At 46.6% G+C, this 21,266-nt stretch overlaps 1 pseudogene; it reads right to left on the bottom strand.

Annotated features, from left to right (window-relative positions):
• Positions 1–15,240: 15,240 nt before the first annotated feature.
• LOC140694376 (transcription elongation factor A protein-like 2) lies at positions 15,241–15,859 on the bottom strand (annotated as a pseudogene).
• Between the last annotated feature and the right edge of the window lie 5,407 nt (positions 15,860–21,266).

Genomic DNA, 21,266 nt, shown 5'->3' with positions numbered 1-21,266 from the left:
GAAACAAGAACAAACGCATACAAAGAGCCGTGCAGAAGAATGTACATCTCTGACAATGGTTTGTAATAATAGCAAAACACTGACACATGACCTTAGCTATCAATGGCTCTGACCCTCTGGACAGAAGCTTCAGTGCTGTGACATATCTGGTGTGGCTGCATTAAGTATCTCCAATATTTCAGGAATTTCACGGTCAGCCATTTCAGGTCCAATATCATGTGAGCTACACACACTCTAAAAACAAAAACATTCTCTTCCATGTTGCAGTTTTGTGCCTGTTATCAGAAGGGAAAAACCATGTCATCCGTTAGAACCCAAGCTCAGGAGCCTCAGGAGTGATGGGTTCAAAGTTCAGTTTTGCCAATTTAAGAGAAGACAAATGTAATCTTCTGGGATATGAACAAGCAAAGAGTGACAGCTATGTTGATCCAATATTTATTTGCCAGTTGTAAAAAAAAAAAGAGTCTTTTGATTTTGTGCATTTGCTCTCAGTGAGAGCCACAGGTTCTACGAGTGTAAATGTGGTTGGAAAGAATCGATACCAGCTGATTCCCTGATGATCAGTGGGCTCCTCTGAATGGTCCCTGGTGACACATTCTCCTTTGAACACTGAGTACTTTTGGCAAGAGGCGCCACTTGGACCAGGCAGCTGTGCTTTCCAGAGCTCTGAACATCTGTCCAAATTGCAGCACAAAACCTGCCTGTCCCGAATTGACCTCATTACTCATTTATAAACATACGAATAGATGATGGGGGAAAATCATCCTTGTGCTCCACCAGGGACTGCTCGTTACACTCCCCATCAACTCTGCTGCTGGCTTGCATTTCTGGGGAGACCTGGAGAGCTTTTCAAAGGCAGCCTTAACAAACAGCACATTACCACTTTGGATGCAGCGTGGACATAACAAGCCTGGAAAAGAGAACAGTCTTTGTCCCTCCTATTCAGAGATGAATCATACATGTTAACATGAATGCATCGTCCAGAGCGCTCGTTCTTTGATGCTTGTTTCCTGTTTCCTCTTTTAACAAGCTGCCCAGGTTTCCCTGTGTGCCGTGGGCTTTGTGAGCCCCTAAATGGTTTCTAGGGAGCTGCCAGTAGCATTAGCTGGTTTGGTAAAGCATTTGGACTCTTGCCCGGTTTCCACTTCACCTTCAGATGAGGAGGAGCCCAGCTGAAAGCCCTGGTCAGACTCTGTGCTTCCTGTAGTTTTTATAGAAGCCCAAGGGCAGCCTAAGAAGGATGAAATGCTTTGGTTCAATTTTCAGATCAAATCCAAGTAACAAGAAATGAGTAATACCGTTAAGCACAAGCTCCTTTTTTTTGTACAAAGGATGCTTCATTTTTGAATTAATTTTCATTCTTCTTCAGATAAAGTCAATAGATCCATTAACAGGTAATAAAGCATGTATTGATTACCTTGCACAGGCCATTTACAGTAAGTGGTCAGAGGTATGGACAGCATACATTTGAACCCTGCCTCTCATATTTCCTAGCTGTGTGGTCTTGGGCGATTAACTGAATTTCTCTAAGCCTCAGTTTCCTCATCTGTAAAATGAGAATAGTGCCAATAAATACCTCCCAGGGTCGTTGTGAGTTAACACATGCAAAGATCCTAGAACAGTGTCAAGCACATGGCAACTGTTCAGTAAATGTTGGCTACGGTGCAAACCTAGTGCTATGTTACACATTTGAGGATCAGAGAAATTATGCAGCACTGCTGCCTCCCTCCAAGGTATTTAATTGAAAGAGACAAGTACTATTCATATGAGATAATTAGTGCACAAAGCATTTTCTTTGTCAGCAGCATATGCTGAGGTAAACTCCTATGCAGAGCGAAGCAGACTGTTAGGAAAGAAGATTGCACGTGCTCTGCCATTTCCACCACGTGGTTCTCAAAGAGTTAACAGAGCGATTAGATCTGGGAGCAATGAAAACATGAAGTCAGCCTCACAGAGGAGGCAGAACTTGACCTGGGCCTTGAAGTTTCAGTGAAATATACACAGGTAGAAGAGAGATAGGGCAAGGCCATTTTAGAAGGAAGAACTAAGTGAGAGAAGAGACAGATGGAAGGAACTGGGCACGTGAGGAAATGGCGAGGCAACCTACAAAAATGGGACTTGGGCACCTGTCACTCTCTGCAGCACCAGTTCTGAACGGTGCACCTGCAGTGACTTTGTTCATTGCTTTTCCAACCAAACGCCCCTGTTTCTGTCTGTGCTTTCTCATCCCCCCTTTATCTCCCTTCCTTTACCCAACAGACTAGACGCTTCCCCCTTGTGAGTACAGTTGGAATCCTCCCCTAGCTGAACAGCCTCTGGGCACTGTTCTAAAAGGTCTCTTCTGCCTCAGCGTGGTCCCTGGTATCCATTCTCCAGGCTGGTGCTTTTGTCTGGTTTGAGCCAGATGAATGGACAGGAAAGAGACCTGTTAATCAGTGATGTTCGTTGTCAGCTGCTTCATGAAGGCACATTTTAGTATGAAACCTACCTAACATCTTTGCCAGAGATATGGCCCAGTGATGGCTTAGAATCAGTCTTAAACTCTCTTACTGGATTAACATTAATAGCTGTTGCTTTATAATCTCCTCACCAAATCCCCAGGTGAAAGATGAAGACACTATCTAGGAGAGAACACTCCCCCCCCCCTAAAAAATGAATATCTGAACAAAATTAGTGTGAGCTTCCTTCAAAGTGTCTTTCCTCCATGTTCCTTTAATTGAAAATTTCATGTTCATTATGTCTCTTGAGTGAAAACAAAATACAGCTAGGTACGTGCAGGGAGAAGAGATGGTATCACAAAGGAGAGGAAGACTCTGCTTTTTGATGCCCTAAAAAAAAAAAAAAAAAAAACCGAGCTGGAGGTTAGCAAACCCAGTAAGCCTGAGAGGGATTCTTTATCTCCAAGTGGGGCTCTTCAACACCTGCTCACCTCGTCGCGTAGCGATTTCCAGTAGAATTGCAAATCTTGGGCCCATCACCCTCACTAATAGTAAGGCCTCCAAGTAATGGGGACATTGGACTTGGTCTCCAGCTGGGTGAGGTGGACTGCATTCAACAACTTTTTCATCTTGAGTCTGATCCTTCCAGACTGGTCCTTCCAGACTGGTCCACAGCTTCCAAGCTCCAGGGTTGTGCTGTATAGGAGGGCTGATGCAGAGTGAGGAAACTCTCAAAGGGTCTATTTCCCTTTCAAAGCCTAGGCTCTTCTTCACCCTCGACAAGGGAATGTCCTAAACAGGACTCCTTCCCCCTGCTGAGTTGTCAGTATCTGGCGGAAGGCCTTTGAATCAGAACAAAATAATTCTGCACAAATGCATGGTGATTACTGGCCCACTCCTTGGGCATCCAGTGGTACATGATAAGCACTGGTATCTGGTGCAGAAGGGAAACACGGTCAAGACAACAATAAAAGGGAAGACACTTTTGCCTTTCTCTGTTATAAGCCAAAGGGTTTTGTAGACAAGGTGAAGCAAACCACAAACATGGCCTTCGGGCAGATACGCACAGCAAGCGGGCAGACTTTGCATGTAATTCTGAACTGGTCTGAACACCCCAGAAGTACTAGCTGGCGTCTCCTCCGTTGCATGAACCTTTTCTCAGTGTCTTACTACCTGCAGGGACTTGTTCAGTACCTGGCACAGGTGAATATTTAATAAGTTAATCAAACTTGTACATTAAGGGCTCAGAACATCTGAACACAATCAATCAGAAGAATGAGAGATCGGGGAATCCCGTGCGTTGATGGGGTTATGATTCTGTTTGTTTAGTCCACAGGGGAGAAAACATGCAGTGTTGATGATTTAACAGGTCAGCTTCATCCATGCAGGAGAGAGCTTAGGGGTCCATGGTGTGGGGAATTTTCATTTTACTCTGGCACTGATTGGAATGCACGTGGGTTAATGTGTGTGATCCCATCAAATGGCTACTGAGTGAGCCGGGCAGCGCTGGAATCTACAGGAGACACAGATATTGGTTCTCTGCTCATATCGATGTATGTGTTCCATGGGAGAAATTGTGTGGACAAATTGAAAGTTTCAAAGTTCCTGAGGGTCTTCTGTGATTAAAGTCTTGTCGCAAAGAATAGGAAGGAGGCACTGGATCTAATCAAGGGTTCTATTAGAACTAAAGGGCAATGTAGTGAAAGAGAATATGAGAAGAAAAACATTTATGTATAACTGAGTCACTATGCTGTACACCAGAAACTAACACAACATTGAAAACCAACTATACTGCAATTTAAATTAATTAATTAATAAACAAACAAAAGGGTGAAATATATAGGAAGGAAATTTCAACACTACAACAACGTTTCTTCCGGGGCAGCTTAATGATTTCAAGGAGGTCCTAGATAACCAAGTTTTTGAGGGTTCTGTGGTCAAGGGAACCCATGATTTTTGTCTTCATACCTCTAATACTCAGTGCAGTGGCTGGCACATAGAAGGTCCAAGAGAAATCATAAAATATTAGAGATACTAATGCTCTTATCCAATCACAACACTGACTCATGAGGGAAACAAACCCCAAAAAGGCTAACTGACTTCCACCACATCTCACACTACATCAGCACCAGAGCCCAGGTCTTTAAATGCCATTTCAGTGCTCCTCCTGGTAGAGAAACATTTCACATTTATATTCAGAAAAATACTCTTGAGTGTTAGGTAGGCTCACATATTAAATGGTTTCCCAAGCTATTTGTAGAACTTCTTAAAAGAAAGGGTTGTTTCAGGACATGGTGAATTGGACCATCGCACCACCATCTCCTCCACAGCAGAGACTGATATGAAAGGACATGAAAAAAAAAGGCACCCAGTGGATTTACTGCCTCCAAAGGGCTAAAACCCCCACTGAGAGAGCTGGAACTTCAATAACTGAGTTGGGTGTGGGGGCTGACTTCCCAGTTCACCCTCTTGATTGACATAGATTCATGGAGGAGTTTCAACCATGTACTCAACAAACATTGTTTATGTTCCAAGCACTGGGTCCTGCGGATGGTGCTGGAAGGATGCAGAGAGAAAGGTGATGTTGGATGTTGACCATTAGTCCAACTGCTTCTATGCACAGTACATGGGTTGAGGGACAGATGAAATGATGGAGAAGCTCCAAAGAGGGGAAGACCCCATCTCCTGGGAGGCAGTCAGGTCTTTGGAGGATGAATAGGATCTGCAGATGTGGTTTAAAGACCATCCCAGGCAGAGGGGACTGAGTGGGCTAGGGCGTAGAGGCTGGAGATCTCTGATCTGTGTGTAATACTAAATCATTTTCTCAGGATGTACTACGATTTATGGGTTTAAAAAAAGCCAGCAGTGATAAATGCTTGGTGCTCAATGATTGGGACTTTGATACAAAGAGCTTAGAGAGTTTAGGGAGCCACTGACAGTTCCCAAGCAGAGCAGTGACTGAGCAGTAGTGCAGAGGTTTGTGTAGTGGGTGCTGTCAATGTTCTGTCAAGTGCCCAGGTCCCCTAGATCCCTTTTGCTGTTTCTCTGTGCCCCATTTCCCGGCTTCTGTATGCATTGCTTCTAACGGTTCACACCTGTGATTTTATTCTGATGACTGTCTTTGGGTCACGGGAGGAACTTTGACTAAATAAGCACAGTGCTGCAGGGGGAGGGTACCGCTCAGCGGTAGAGCGCGTGCTTAGCATGCACAAGGTCCTGGGTTCAATCTCCAGCACCTCCATTAAAAATAAATAAATAAATATAATTAACCCTCCCCCCAAAAAAAGCACGTTGCTGATAGTGCTGGAGAATTGGCACTTGGGCAGCACTTGGCCAATGAGTGACAGTGGAGAGACGTGAGAGCTCCGCCGCCTTGCCCCGCTGGCACAAACTCTGAGGCGTAGCGCGCACTGCGGAGTTCCCTGAAGGGTCGGACGGGGCTGGGCTGTGTGTGAAAGCTCCTCTGTACCTAGATTCTTCCCCTCCTGTCTTGCTTCCTGCATCCCTTACCAGCTTCTCCCAGGAAGCGCTTCCTGGGTACGTGGCTTCTTCATGAATCCTCATCTCAAGGTCTGCTTCTAACAGGTTGGAATAAAAGGAGTGCTAAGCTCAGACCAGTTAAGAAGCTACTGAGAAACTCCAAGCAAAAGATTGCAGAGACCTGTGCTAGGATGGTGGCCATGTGATAAGGGCAGAGAAGGGAGGGGGGTATATTCCAGGAACAAGTAGACAAGACCCTTAGGTACATGAGGTGAGGGAAATAGGAGTCAAGAGAGAGCCTGTAATTTCGAGCCTATGTAACAGGATTCTGTTCAAAGAGCTGGAGAACCCTAAAAGGAAGAGCATATTTGGGAGAAAAGACTGGTTTAGTTTGGAGAGGTACCTGTGTAGTAATAGGAGGAGAATCCAGTATGAAGGCTGAGCAGTTAACAGAAGGGGCCATGGGTGGATGGAGATCTCAGTTTTGGCTGTTGTAAGCACTGAGCTATTCACTGAAACCATGATGAGGAGAAACTTCTGGAGAGAACCTAGCCATTGTGTCCATCTTTGGAAGTCCCCCAAAAAGGATGCAAAGCTCTTAGCCTTTGGAAAACCGAGTGCAACCCCAGCAGTGGGCATGACAAGGTCTGGGATGGATCTGAGCTGACTTCTTTACCAATCTGTCTGTTTATAAAAACACTCAGTGAGCGCCCTGCCTAGGAGGTGACCTCCACTCCTGCAGCCCCTTCTCTCAGAAATGTGTCTAGAAAGTGTTCGGGGGCCTGACACACACTGGAGAAGAAGCTGTGACAGTTTCGAGGACGTTGAACAAAAGGCAACACTGTCTTTAAAGAGCTCATTGGGGAACTGTGAATGAATCTGTTATTTTAGTCCAAAGATATTGTTACAGGATATTAAGACTAGAAGAGACCTGAGAAGTCATTTAATTCATATGGCAGATGAAGAAGCCAGCGGGAAACAATTGCGTGGTCAGTCGTGGCTGGATCGTGACCAGAGAACATATGCCTTCCAAGGCCTGTGCTAGGCTTTTTCCTCACTCAAAGCCGTGCCCACCCTGCTCCTGTGTTCTCCGTCCCTGTCCTGAACTGCCACTCACATCCTAGTCATGGGTGGGAGGCTCTCTGCAGGGAGTCATTTTCCAAATGAAGTGGTGTTATAGCAACTGGAGCATCTTAACATGTCCTAGGACTATTGCTAAGGATTTACTGGGATGAAGGATGTGAAAATGCAGAAGAATGCTATTCACATGCAGCAACAAGGCGAAATGTCTCTACCTTCTGGCTCTGTTCCTATGCAATAATTATGAAGTCAATTAAGATCATGAAATGAAGTGAAGCCATCAGACCCCTGCAGGACTAAGCTCTCTTCCCTCCTTTTCATTTACACGAGACTTCAAGCAACCAAAGACGCATCACTTGTATCTATTGAAGAGGAGTCATATTAGACCCAAGCTCCTAGTTAATTAAGTCAAGCGGGTGTCTCTGCCATGAAATAATCAAGCCCACAGACATACACTGATCAGCAAACTTGGGCCAGGCATGGTACAAGCTTCTGGAATTAGAGAAATGAAGTGCAGTCCATGGCCTCAGGGAGTCAGTCTAGCAGAGGCAGAAACTTGTAAAGAAATGATCAAAATACAAGGAAGTAAGTGCAATGATGGAGAGCAATGCAAGGCACAGTTTGGCAAAATAGGAGTGTAGGGTCTCTCTAGGGAAGGACTTGATTTACAGAGAAGTTGATGCTTGACATAGAACTTGGATGAGTTGGAGGTGAGCCAGATGAGAAAGCCAGGGGATGAAGAGCATCATGCCAGGAAAGTCAACAGCAACAGCAAAGTCAAGGAAGTAGGGAAGGCTTTGCTGCTTTCAAGAACTGTAAGGGATTTAAATAGCCGGCATGTATATGCTGACATGTGGCTAGATGAGAGCTTGAGTGGATGTTAGCCTGTGGTAGCAATGGAAGGCAAGGTTGGAATGAGAGGAAACGGCCAAATGAGTGAGGGTGTTGATGCCACTATGGTTGGCTGGCTTTATAAACTCCGGGCCAGTGGTTCTCCAAGTGTGGTTTCCAAACCAGCAGAGCATCACTTTTACCTGGGAAATTGTTCAGAATGCACATTGTCAGGCCCCAACCCATCCCTACTGAATCAGGAACTCAGGGGTTAGGACCCGGGAATCTGTGTTTTCAGAAGAACTTCAGGTGATAATGATGGATGCTGAAGAGAAAGAACCACTGCTCTAGGCGCTGGGGGAAAAAAGAAGATGTTGAAAGATTGTTTTCTGAAGACAAAGAACCACATTAATTTATTGAGGCCAAAATGGAGAAGGAAAGCATTGACTTCTTTCTACAAAAATGCTACCTCCATCCTCCAGCAGTGCTCAGCCAGAGCCATCTGGGGTCCTGCCTGGGTCTTTTCAATCGCGTCCTCCTGTCTCATCAGGTAAGTAATCTTGTAGAAACAGCACCTCATTACCCTCCATCAAATGAGCAGTGAGGAAGCACTTTTCATTTAAGAGTTAGATGACTGAAAAGATTTGTCTGGGGCAATCGCAGTAGATGGCAGTGATTTAAGCTAAATTCAGTTCTGCAAGACAGCTGAGCTATGGGACAACTTGTGTAAAGTTTAGGCAGAGGAATCAGCAGGAATGTTGAACAGGGCTCTCAAACCTGAAATAGCAGGAATTAAATGCATTCCTGGCTCCTCTTTCAAACCAATTTATAGATTGAATAAAATGGAAGTTTGCACCTGACCTCTCATCTGAAGGTGAGGTTAGATAGCTCGTGACTTGGTTGACTGAAAAAGCAAACAGTCAACCACCACTGTCACCCTCCCCCAAGGACACTAATGAAAAAAAATGGAAAAATCAGTAGAGAAGCCAAATGATTCATAAAAATCAATTTAAGCTGCATGAGATAAGCAGAAAGCTTACATTTAAAAAAATACAGTTAGGGCATCAGACAATTCCAAATGAAAATAAATGTCTTTAAACAAGACTCTGTATAAGCGTGGGTAATTGCATTGGGCAGGAATTGACCACAAAATCCATGGTTACAATCCAGAGATATCCTTGGCTAGGGACACATTGTAACGGACCCAGAAGAGGTAAAAGGAGCAATTTGTGGATCAGCACACTAAACAAAGCCTTGGGAATGATGGACCAAGAGGCTCAGAAGCTGGTTTGGTGTACGTGTCGGGAGCCTCCCCTTTTACCATGATACACACGGCCCACAGCTCCCTACTCTGACAGCTGGAGCTGGTGTGGAAGCCAGCAGGGCACATAGTCAATAGGCAATTACAGTAATCGAATCTTGGAGGAAGTGACACAAGTGTAAATCGCTGACTCCCAGTTGGCCTGTGATTAACGTGGCAACAACTTGGATGTGATTCCGTCCATGGAAGCAAAGACAGCCTAGTCACTTGGGGTAAAAATTAGTAAAAGAGTGTCCTACTCTATCCATTATGCCCAAACTCTCAGTTAGTACCAGCTGGAGAGGAAGTCTGGGATGAGAGGAATAGGTGAGTGCACCTAGAAATAAGAAAAGTGTGTGTTGGAAGTACCAAGTGTTTACAAACGCCCTCACATATGTATGAATTCGCTCAGTCCTTCATGGAGCAGATGTTAGCACGAGCCCTGTTTTATCCCTTTTTGACACGGATGCAGGCTTAGAGGGGTGAAACAGCCTTCTCAAACAAGCCAGGTGGCCGCACATCCGATTTGAACTCATGAGTTTTCTCAACTTAGATCCTAAATTCCTCCGACCACAAGAAGAAGAAGGTAGTTAACTGGGGCTGCAGGGGGAAGGCAAAGTGATGCATGGGTGTATAATCAAAGAAGGGTAATGAAAAGCTGGTTAGATCAAACCTTAGGCATTAATCGCAGCCCCAAACTGAATAGCATCTCAACTGTGGCTCATCTGGGTACTCAGGAGTAAGAAGACTCTCCAGACCTTGGCTGCAAATGGAACTGCAGAGGGGAAAAAAGACTTTTACCTTGACTTTGGGATTCAAGAGACAGTGGCAGCAAACTAAGAGACATGCAGATTTTAAGTGTGCTTTGCAAAGGGAGGCTTGGAGGAATAAGTTAGACAGAGCCATTCATGAGAAACATGGTGGGGCAGCGTCACAGCTCACTTCCCAGTGGGGTCGGGATTGGGAGTTCCCCAGCTCTTGTTCTCAGTGAAGCTGATTTTAAGTTACAGAGGGAAATGGAGGTGATAGTTACAGCCCTTGGAGGAGATCAAGTGTGTTGGAACCAGGACTTTGTGTCATAAGTAGAGGAGGAGATGGGAAAACAAGCTATCATGCTAAGGGGGAAAATGCCTTGGCAGACAGGGAACCTCATCTTCCTGACAGAGGCTGAGGCTGAGAAAGGGGACAGGCATCAGTCCAGCTGAGGGGGCAAGCAGCCCCGGGTTGGTCCTGGCTTTGCCGGTGAGGAATCATGAGGAAACCTCTGGCCATGGGTTCCACCCACCTGGGGACCGATGCTGCCCTGTAATGCCACTCTGTTTGCACTCACACGCACAGCTCCTGCCGACACACCACTGGAGGTGTCATCCAGGAGGATGAGGACCACTCCTCAGCTATGAGCTATCAGATCTAGGGGAATTATTTCAGACTTGCTCTCAGAAGCAAGCACTTTCAGACCCCCTCAGGAGAAGGTGAGGGAGGCCTGAGTACCACCCATTGCTGTTTGTTTCACCTCTTCCCTAAACCATCACTCCCTTGGGAGAACAGTCATATAATAGCTCATAGAGACAGGGAAGACATCTTATTCTCTTTATTGGGAGGTGGCCAATGAACAGGAGGTGGGCAAGAGGGAGATGCTCTAATAAACTGCTCGTGATGGGGACTAGGAGGGCAAAAGCAAGCTCAAGTGATGAAGGACGGCCAGGCCCAGCCTTCAGGAGGTGACAGGCTCCTAACTAGAGGACCTTGGTTTGCAAACGTCATGGTGAGTTTGGGCATCCATGGGAGGGAAAAGGCTAGCAGAGTGTTAAACTGGCCTGCCTCCTAACTCAAGAGACGTTAACATTGGGAACAACTTAAAGAAGACATCCGGTGACGCTAAGGAGCTCCGTGATACCCAGGTCGTGGCCAAGAGACCAGAGAGGGATGCTGGTAGAACAGCAGGGTCCAAGGAGAGAGGTCAAGGTGTTGGCTGTGGGGTGGGATGTAACTTCCTTTTCTGTGTCCTCTACAAACCCTTTGTCAGACTCTACATGCTTATTGATGCTTTTCCACAAGTGAGTTTTTACTGGGGGTCAAGGTCATCTAGGAAACTAGAAAACAAACTTGAGTTCTGCTATCTGCAGGGACCCAGAAGCTAATGGTTAGGGAAACGGCCCTCTTGTCCATGGACCATCTTATTTACCGTTGTCAGCAACTTTGTGGAGTAGGTACCATTATCATCACTTGGAAGTGAGGAAGCCGGACCCCTCAGAGGTCTTGTAATTTGCCCCAAAGCTGAGGCACAGTACCCAAATCTTGGTGATGCTAACGCTCACTTGCTTCACTCTGTGTGAACGGTTCTCAGATGTGGCCCCCAGACCAGCAGCATCAGCCTCATCCTGGAACTGGTTAGAAATGCAAACCCTCAGGTTGCACCCCGGATCAACTGAACCAGATGCTCTGGGGGTGGGGCCAGCACCTGTGCTTTCACAGACCTTCCCGATGATTGTGACGCCTTGAGGACCATTGATCCGCACTTCAGCGCCTCTCAGAAAGCCCACGCAGAACTTCCGGTCTGACGGGTCTGTTACTCACTGCCGGGGACACGACGTGCCCCTTGACAGCTCGAGGTGCCTGAGCGAGCAAAACCTGCAGAGACAAAAAAAATCAGTTGCTCGGCTGTAAAATTAGATATAACTCAAAAATCTCAGAGGAACTGATGGGCTCCCCTGGGTGGGGAGTGTGCAGACATAATTACAGTTTGAAAGTCAAGGCAACGGTGTTAAAAAGAAACTTCACCAACAGCTCCGACGTCACCTGCCCCCAGGCCACCTTAGCAGTGTCTGTGTTTGGGCAGGGCCATCCTTCCTGGTTTGCCATGGCTACAGGCTGTCTGGGGAAACAGGGGCAGTGGCTCTTTCAGATTTTTATGAGTAATATAAACATGTGGCTCAGGAAAACGGAGCTCTGGACTGAGCCACAGAGAAGCAGAAAGTGTGATGTAATGGGAACGTCCCCTGGCTTTTGAGCTCTCATTTCAGGTCTTCGCTCTGCAGACCGTTCTCTGTGTGAGCTCAGGCAACTCACATAAGCTCTTTGTAAAGTCAGGAACATGACAGCATCTACTTCTCAGAGTTGGTCAGGAGAACGAGACGACGCGTAAGGCAGTGTTTTGTAAAATGCAGTCGGGTGCATTGTTGTTGTTTAGAGCGAGAGTGTCATCCACTCTCCTACCCCCTCAACCTTCAGACTTCACAGGTAGATGCCTCCTTCCTTCGAAGTCCCCCTCTCGCTAGAGCTGGTGATTGATAACAGGTGTTCATCTGCTAAGTGAATCCTTGCATCCTCTGATCCCTCGTGGATCACACGGTGCCGTAAGAACATGCCAGGGCGGGCGGGGACAGGCCAGCAGGAGGAGGGATGTGGGAGCCTTTTAGGAAGTTTTCCTGCAGAGGAGCCCCATTGTTTTTCAGTCAGACAGGGGCACTTGGAATCCATTCTCACCACCACCCACCCGCTCCACTTATAGATGAGGAAACAGAGCCCAGAACGGGAAGTGACCTGCTCAAATAGCCTGTTTCTTTATGGGCTCCATTCTGAGAGGATGTGCCCCTGGGAGGTGAGAGCACCTGACCTGGGGCAAAAACCCATCCTCAGGGGCCAACGCATACCATTTCTCTGGTGCATTTACACATGACCAAAACCCGCTCCCAGGCAGAACTTTTTCTAGTTACATTGCATAACCAAAGCGTCTGCTAGATTGCAAGTCAACACAGGGGCTAGGAAAAGTCCAGAAATTTTTGAATGCAGAGCAGTTAGAATGTACCTGTAATCTCTGAAAGGCAGCCTGGTGCTAGAAAGCGTGCTCGCCTTGGGAAAACAAAGACAGAGCAAATTTCAGTACTCTTCCTCATCAGCATCATATCAGTAACGTGTTGGGTTCTTATCTAGTGTCAGGTGTGGTGCCAAGTGCTTTGTTTGGATTATCTCATTTCATCCTTCTGAGTCCGTGGATTAGGTGTGAGTATTTCCCCCATTCTGAAGACGCAAGCACTGAAGCTTACTAACTCAGGGGTAAGTGATCTGTCCAAGGTCAAGTGGGCTGGCTGTTAACCCAGCCAGACTCCAGAGCTTGAACTCATGCTGCTCTGCTTTCTGAAAGGGCCACCCCTTCCAGGCAGGTGGCTTGGGCCCGATTAGTTCACCTCTCTGAATGTCACCTGCAAACATTCCAGTTAACAGTAATCCAGCAGACCTCACAGGGCCGTTGCAGGGATCAAAAAAGAAAATAAAAATCACTTTGTCCACCTACCACACACACAAAACTAGTTAATACTACTATTGCTAACTTACAAAAAGAATAAAGGACGCATTTATTGTAGGATGATTTAAGTGGGAATAAAGGAACAGGAGTAGGGCCAGAAAGCCTAGGGTAAAGCGGATTACTGCAACGGAGCCGTGAATAAATTGGCTTGGAATGTCCCATTAGTCAAGGCAAAAAAAGAAAATGATGCTTTTCACAGTCCTCACTAGCTTATCAAAGAAGAAACAGCATATTATCAAGAAATACCAACTTCTTGTACTACCTTCTTGGGATGATGTATTCCCTCGGTCCTTGTTCTATAAAGGATAATAAGCAACATCGTAGAGGCTGCTTATGGTAATGATTGTATAGAAATTTCAGGAAAGTTTTTTGAGTGACCTTCCTTACAAAAACCGAGGGCTTAATTGTCATTCTAGGAAGGTGCTTCAATGAGTTAAAATAATGCAGTCAGTGCATGTGTAGCCTTCTGCTGCCTTCATAGAGAAACAGAATCTATCTGAAAAAGAGTTGAAATTTGATCTCGGTAACATGGAAGGATTTTAAATATAGAGGCTTTTCCTTGGAGGAGCTGGGTCCAAGATTTCTCTAAAACGATTCCATCTTCTGCCTCCCCGTATGCAAACAGAGGACTTCTCCAAGAGGACTGCTCTCAGCCTTCTTTAAGAGGGGTGCACATGGGGCTGCATGCAGAGGAGGGGGGCGCATCCAGTGAAGGCAAACCAAGCATCAGCAGAGGGGTGTGAGGATTGGTGAGACAGATGAGACCAGGAGGAGGCAGGGTGGCTGCCCTTGGGCACCCAAGGACCTGTCAGGTGGGAGAGGGCATAGAAATAAGAGCAACAGGTAGAAACTACCCATAGACCCGTTGATTTTATCACAAGCTCAGGTAGTAATTACTCTGCCTTAGATGGACCTTTTGGATGACCCTCCTTCTGAGAAGGTAACTTACTTGTATTCCGATTTTCATGGCCATGACATCTGTGGGGGATTGGATGTTGAAAGGTAGCTAACTTGTAGGAAACAGTATCATCCCCCCCCCCCCGCCTTCTCCCTCCAATGTGAGCTTTTGGAAAACAGTGTAGCACAGTGTCAAAGGCACGAGTTCTCCCACTAAGTTCCCTGGGTTCAAACCCATCTGCTGTGTTTCCTGGAAACAACAGTAAACTTGCCTCTTGGAGTTAGACTAGGTGATCAGCTCCCTTCTCAGATCCACTCCCACGCCTTCCACCGCGGTGCTCAGTACCCAAGAGGCCGCCCTCTGTGGACTGTACCACCCAGCTCAGGGCCCTGTGACTTCCTCTGTGGCTCAGCCGATGGACGGTGGGATGAGGAGGGTCAGGGAACTTCTTACCTTCCAGGACCTCCACACAGTCCGCTCTCACTGAGCGCCCCCTCACTGGGGCAGTGGATGCTGCCCCCTCCACCACAGCTCTTGCCTCTAGATCCTAAAACACCATGACCTTCCTTGCCCTTTTCCATTGTTGCACGAGCGGTTGTGATTCCCACTGTCCATCGTCTGTGGCTGCTGCCCCATCCCTGATCGTTCTCTTCATCCAGACTGCATACCTGTAAGAGTAAGTGTCTCCTTTCCTAAACTCTCTTCATTTATACCCTTTTTTTGATATTATAAGCTGCTTTATTTTTCCAAGATTCATAATATCTTTGCAAAGCATATGGCTGAAAATCCCCTACTGATAGAGCACTCTAGTATGGACCAAATCTTGTTGATAACAAGAGTGACACCTGACACAAAAGTATTTGCAAAACATTAAAGCACACAGCCCGGCAAGTGCCTGCCAGGGGCACTACGCAAAAGGAATGTCTTCCTAGCCCCTTTGTGGGGTCCTGCAGCCACCCCTGAGTTCCCTTGGGCTCCTTGGGTAGAAGGCGTCCTGTAAGCTTTTTTTACATCCGCATAGCACCCCCGCCCCATAATTTTTGTATGGTTTTCTTCATCTTTTCCTCCACCCTAGCCATCTCGTCATACTCTTATCATCTCGTTGCTCAAATGCACATCCTGTATGGCCTCCTTATGTTCCTTGAGACACTGAGCCGGCCCCTATTGGTCTTTCTTTTGGCTTTCCTGGGCACATCAGCCCAGCTGGGTGCTTTCCTCCAGCCCTTGGTTTGCTGGCTGGCTTTCCCTCTTTTGGCTTTGCATCACACTCAGGCTTTTCCTTATCCTTTAGTACTTCCTCATCTTCTGTCCTTCCCTTGTCTCCTGACTTCCCCTTGTCTTCCCCAGTACCAGCTCCTCCTCGCTTTCCCGCATCCGGTGGCTGTCCTTTGTTTTGCATCTCTCCTCGGTTCTCTTGCATTCTTTCCTTTTCTCTGCAAGGTTTTTCCATGTTAAGAAGCTCCTCCTTTTGCTGTCCTGCAGGGATTCTGGACGGGTTCCTCCTCTTCTCCTAGCCCAGCAGAGTGCTGGGAACAGCAATCTCACACTTAGTGCCTAGACAGGATGCGACACCTGTAAGTGCACAGTAAACGCTGGGGATTACTATGAGCAGCAGCAGCGGGGTGGTGGCAGCAGTGGAAGTACAGCCCAGCCCCTCCTTAGCTTCAAGGGACATACGTAAGCTTTTTCTTATTTCTACGGTCTGAGCCATCCCAGAACGGGAAGCTCTACCTGATGAACCACTGGGTCCTCTGGCTGGAGCAGATTAGCTGAAAACCCTCATTTGATTTGGAGACACTAAGTAGAGAGGGGTTTCATCCTGAATGGAAAAAAGGACAGCTCAGGGTGGGACACCTATCAGACATGAACCCCGACCGCAGGTGCTGCAGCCCGAGGATGGGGAGGAGGCCCCCGGGAGGGAACCCCCGGGAGCAGTGGCTGGCTGAGAGGAGCCATCCTGGACCCAGGCAGGGACAGGCTCTCTGGGCAGCTGCCCCTGCGTTTGGGATGGGAGTTGCCCACCGTCGGTTCAATGGCAGGGTGACTCCTTCCCGCAGCACCCTAGGCCACTTGGAAGGAGACCCTTATTGGGAAAGAGATGAGCTCAGATATCTGTGCTTTGGAAGCAGAACGGGTACAAGTTGGGGACGCAGGGGTGAGGACACTCCTGTGGCTTGTAGAAGAACTTGTAGCTGTCTAAGTTGGCCCCAGAGGGACTCTGCTTCCATGAAGAGGATTCCCTGTCCCTGGAAGGTCCACTGTTTCAGAGCGAGGTTGTGCCAGTCACGGGCTGGGAGGGAGCAGACAGTGCGGTCTAAGCGGGTAATCAGTGCGGAGCTTGGATGCGGAGGTGCCTTCCGAGGGCGGGCGGGCTGGGGAGAAGCGGCCGTGCGCTGCGGCCACTCCGAGTGGCCCACCGCGGCCGACAGCGTGTGCTCCTGGTACAGGGAAATGTGGGGCGAGAGGCTGGCCGTGCCCCACGTCTCAGTCAGGTCCCTGGGGTGCACCCCATCAAGTGATGGTCCTTGGCTTCACGCAGGAAAGAATTCAAGAGTGAGCCATTGAGGACTGAAGGCAGATTTATTCAGAGAGATGCACAGTCCATAGACAGTGCAGGCTGTCTCAGAAGCAAGGGAGGCCATGGCCCAGGAGACAACACATTCCACAGGCAGAGTGTGGGCTGTCTTACTCAGCAGGGAGAGCGGCCCTGCGGTGTTAGTTTTTATGGGTTCAGTAACTTCATATGCTAACAAGTGGGAGGATTATTCCAACTACTCTGGGGAAGGGGCTGGGAGCCCCAGGAATGGGCCACCACCCACTTTTTGACCTCTGATGGTCAGCCTTTATGGCGCCTGTGGGAGGACCATTTAGCAGCTATTGTATTTCAATGAGCGTATAATGATGCTCAAGGTCCACTGGGAGTTGAATCTTCTGCCATCTTGGTGCTAATTGCTGGGTCATTCTTTTCATGGCTGTGCCCTGCCCCCCTCCCCCCTGCCTCACTCAGACTTCATGTTGGTAGTTTGACATCAGCCATTGATGGAGCATTGACGTCAAACACCACAAATCAGGCTTTTGAGTTTATTTTTGTTTTTGCTTTTTGTTTTCGGAGAGCTGATTTACCAGCACGTCACTATAAGAAGCATTGCAGGGTTGTTAACAGCTAGGATCTGTTACCACTTCTAGGCTTGAAAGAACTCGGGGAGGTAGCATTTCCCAGAAACTCCAGGCAAAGCACTGTGCAGGCAAGGCCTCTGGACAGGCACTGAGGTTTTTGATAGAGAGACAGATAAAACCCATGGTTACCCCACAGGGAAGGAGCCAGGAAAGTATTTACCTAAGTATGCTTTCCTTACAGCACTGCTCCCATTGGCCAAACCCAATGAGAACCAGAAGGCCAGGAAGCCGGCGGCTAGAAATCAGGCAGGCCAGTCTCCTGGGACTGGAGGGTGAGCGTTGGCGAGCAGATCTGGAGCAAAACCAGCAACCCTGCAGCTCCCCTGCTGGGGGGTTCCAGCACTGTGCTGAGTGGACATAGGGGCTGGCCCTGGGGAGTTTGAGCCTCTTGCAACCCAAGAGTCTATGATAACAGGGCAGGTCTTCCCAAGATCCAGGGTTTCAGGCAGGTGTTTAGATGCTCGAGGTGAAGGACAGGGTGCCAAGGAAGGCACAGGAAAAACTGCAACTGTATGGAAACCAGCTTGCCTGCCTCAGTCTGGCCCTGCACAGCCTAGCATCCACTTCAGACTTTGACTAAGGACCGCCCGTCTCCAGAAACACGGCCCTTGAGTCCTTTGGAATTCATAATGAATCCCTTTTCTTTGGCTTCCGCTGTTTAGCACATTTCAGACTAGAAAGGAAACATAAACATTTCCATGCCACATCTAATACAATTATAAGGCCATTACACATTCCGAAGCGCGAAACAGCTGTTTCGAAGATTCTTATTAGAATTTAACAAAGTTTTATTTGTTTGGGGGAAAAAAAGCCAATCTTTGAAATTATGATTTAATGAGACTATTAAATGTTCATCACCAAGGGGTTACTTACTAAAGTGGCGTGGAACTTGGCTATTTGGGTTCAGAAGAGGTTAACTGAACTTTTCTTCCCCACCCCAGTGCCACACACACACACTCACACGTGACGTGCACAGAAGAATAAATCCACACGTTTTGATCTAAACCTTCTTTTCTCCCGAGTTATGACCTTTTCTTTCAAGGACAAACTTTATAAAGCTAAATAGACCTAAACCCCAAATTTCTGTGGCTGAGTTGGCTTTTAAGTCAAATTCATGAGTCTATGTAAAAATACCTTGGCTTCTAAAAATTTATCTTCCCAGCACCTTTGAAGAGGGAACTGCTTGCCCTGCAGTTCCCCAAACGATGAAATGTCTGTGGCCAGCCCCAGTATTTGGGGGTCTAAATATGTAGGTTCTCATAGGTTTTATATTATTCCTTGTGAGATTGAGAAACTTTACACACCACCCTCTTTTCTGGGGTGGGATTGGGGGTTAAGGGGAAAGAAGGATTTTCGCCTGATGACCCACCAGTGATCTAATACAGATGTGTCATTTTGTCAGGCTGCAATGCTCTGGCAGTTAATCCACCAGCATTTATAATAATTGCTGTATCCTGCAGAAGCTGTACTGTGCCACAGTGTATCCCTGGAATTCATAAGTAGGTTGTTTAAATGCAAAATAATTATTAAGCACTCATTCTTGGAATTCATCCTGAGATAAGTAGCCCTTAAGAAAATGTCTAATACAAAATGACATTTGGGTTTTAGAATATGTAACCTTTTGTATTAATGGTATCCCAAGGTGTTTTACATAGTAATTGGATGGTAGTGTGGTAAGTATTTCAGTAAATGAAATGGTTCTTGGGACTGAAGTGGAGGTTTAGCTATTCTTGGATTTCAAGTTGGATTTCATTGACTACGGGGAGGTGAGGTGGAATGCCAGGCTGTTTAAAAGTAGCCCAAGGCCTTCTTGAAACTTCATGAAAAACAGCAGGAAGCAGAAGGGGTCTCGGAGGTAGAGAGGCCGAACCCTTCTGAGCCAGATAAGGCACTTGCGCACAAAGGTGAGCTTAGTGGCTCACACAGGGCTGGGGACCAGGTGTCCTAAATAAGAGGACCTGAGGCCTAATGTTTGTTCAGGGCTCCCATCTCAGCTCTACCAGGTCCTAGCATTAACTCAGAGGAAATGCCTTAATATTGGTGGGCCTCCATTTTGTCATCCACAATAAAAATAAGTCAATCTGCTAGAGTCAAGGGAGAGATAAATATATAGATATAAAACATATATATGTATATATCCACATATATATTACGTATATATGTAACAAATTCAGTTCCAGGCACATAGTAGGTGCTTCATGAATGGCGATGATTATTATAAATCCGTGTTGCCGTAAATCTTTCCTGCTCGAACATTTTCAGTATCAATTTGCATCACTTAGCATATTAATGCTGTTATGCTTTACAATTACAAGTTATAATTAGGCAAATATGACTCATCCGACTTGCCATGTCCAAGTCTCAGCACTCCACCCGCACATCAAGAAACAAATCAGAATGCAATCAGATGCTGACTGGATACTAGATAGGAAGTTTATAATTTACTGTCTCACGGAAGATTACATTGTGCAAGTGAATTGATCTCGTGTCAGTCACGGATGTGTCGAGGCTGGATCTACGTCAAGCAGGGAGAAGATGAATGTGGGTACTAACTTGACATGTTTGGTGGGGGAATGTCTTAAATTGCAATGGGTGGGTGTTAAAAAGTGCAGCCACACAGCAACAGGCTGGGAGAGAGAGAGACGGCCGGGCAGATTTGAACAGATAACACTCTGCATTTTTTGTACATTAGAATATACATTTATATATATATATATATATATATATATACACACACATACATACACATACATATTCTTATATATTGACCACTACCACCCCCACTTAGATATATGGAAGTTCACATTTAATCCCTCAAAAATTAAGGATAATTATTAATTTTACCCAAGGAGTCACAACCAGAGAGTTCTTTGAAATGCCTCATCTCCCTAGTGTGAGTAAAGTATGATTTGACTCATTTTAAAATCAATTTACAAGTAAAATTTTCAGGAACACATCTGCTAGGTAAAGCAAGTTCTGCCAGTATCCTGTAATGAAAGTGACAGTGATATGTTCAGTTTTTATAATGGATAAAATTATGTGAGCAGAGAACATAATTATATCTTTTAGAAAGAGCATAGAAATACTTATAAACCTGGGCCTTAAAAATTACATTTTAAATTTCTAAATCAATATGTGAAACTATCCAGCATTTACCTGTTTCTCCAGATTGGCCACTGTTGAGACACCGGGTGGGTCATCCCAGAAATATTTGGGGAAACCTACTAACGGCCGCATCCAGGGGGCTGTTAGAGAGATTGCAAACCCTCTGCATGCTGGTGACATAATTTAATCCTTCAACAGCTTTGTGAATAGAATGTCATTACCCCCATTCTACTGATGAAGAAATTAAGGCTGGGAGAAGTGAAGCAATTTATATAAGCTCACGAGCCTGGCGTCCTGGGCTGGCCTCCTACATGTTTCCTAAAACACACCACTGCCTGCTCTCCTCCCACTGGCCGGGTTCAGAGCAGCGCTACCTCTCACCCCAGCTAGCACAACATCTCCGCCTCCAGCTTTGTCCCAGTCTGGTCTGGCCTGTACATCGCAGTTCTGACCCTTCCACTCTCCGCTCAAAACTGCAAGTGGCTCCTTGTTACTCATGGACAAAGTCCAAACTCTAACGTGTATTCGAGATTCTCCAGCATCTGTTCCCCATACATGTTGCTGCCCTTATTTTCACTGCTCCCTGCTTTGCATGTTTCCAGCCCAGCCGCGCAGTCTGATCATCGGTCTCTGTGAACGCCATGTATGTCA

Source organism: Vicugna pacos, unplaced genomic scaffold (genome assembly GCF_048564905.1).
Source record: "Vicugna pacos unplaced genomic scaffold, VicPac4 scaffold_21, whole genome shotgun sequence".
Classification (NCBI taxonomy): domain Eukaryota; kingdom Metazoa; phylum Chordata; class Mammalia; order Artiodactyla; family Camelidae; genus Vicugna; species Vicugna pacos.
This window is presented reverse-complemented; position numbering and strand designations above follow the sequence as displayed.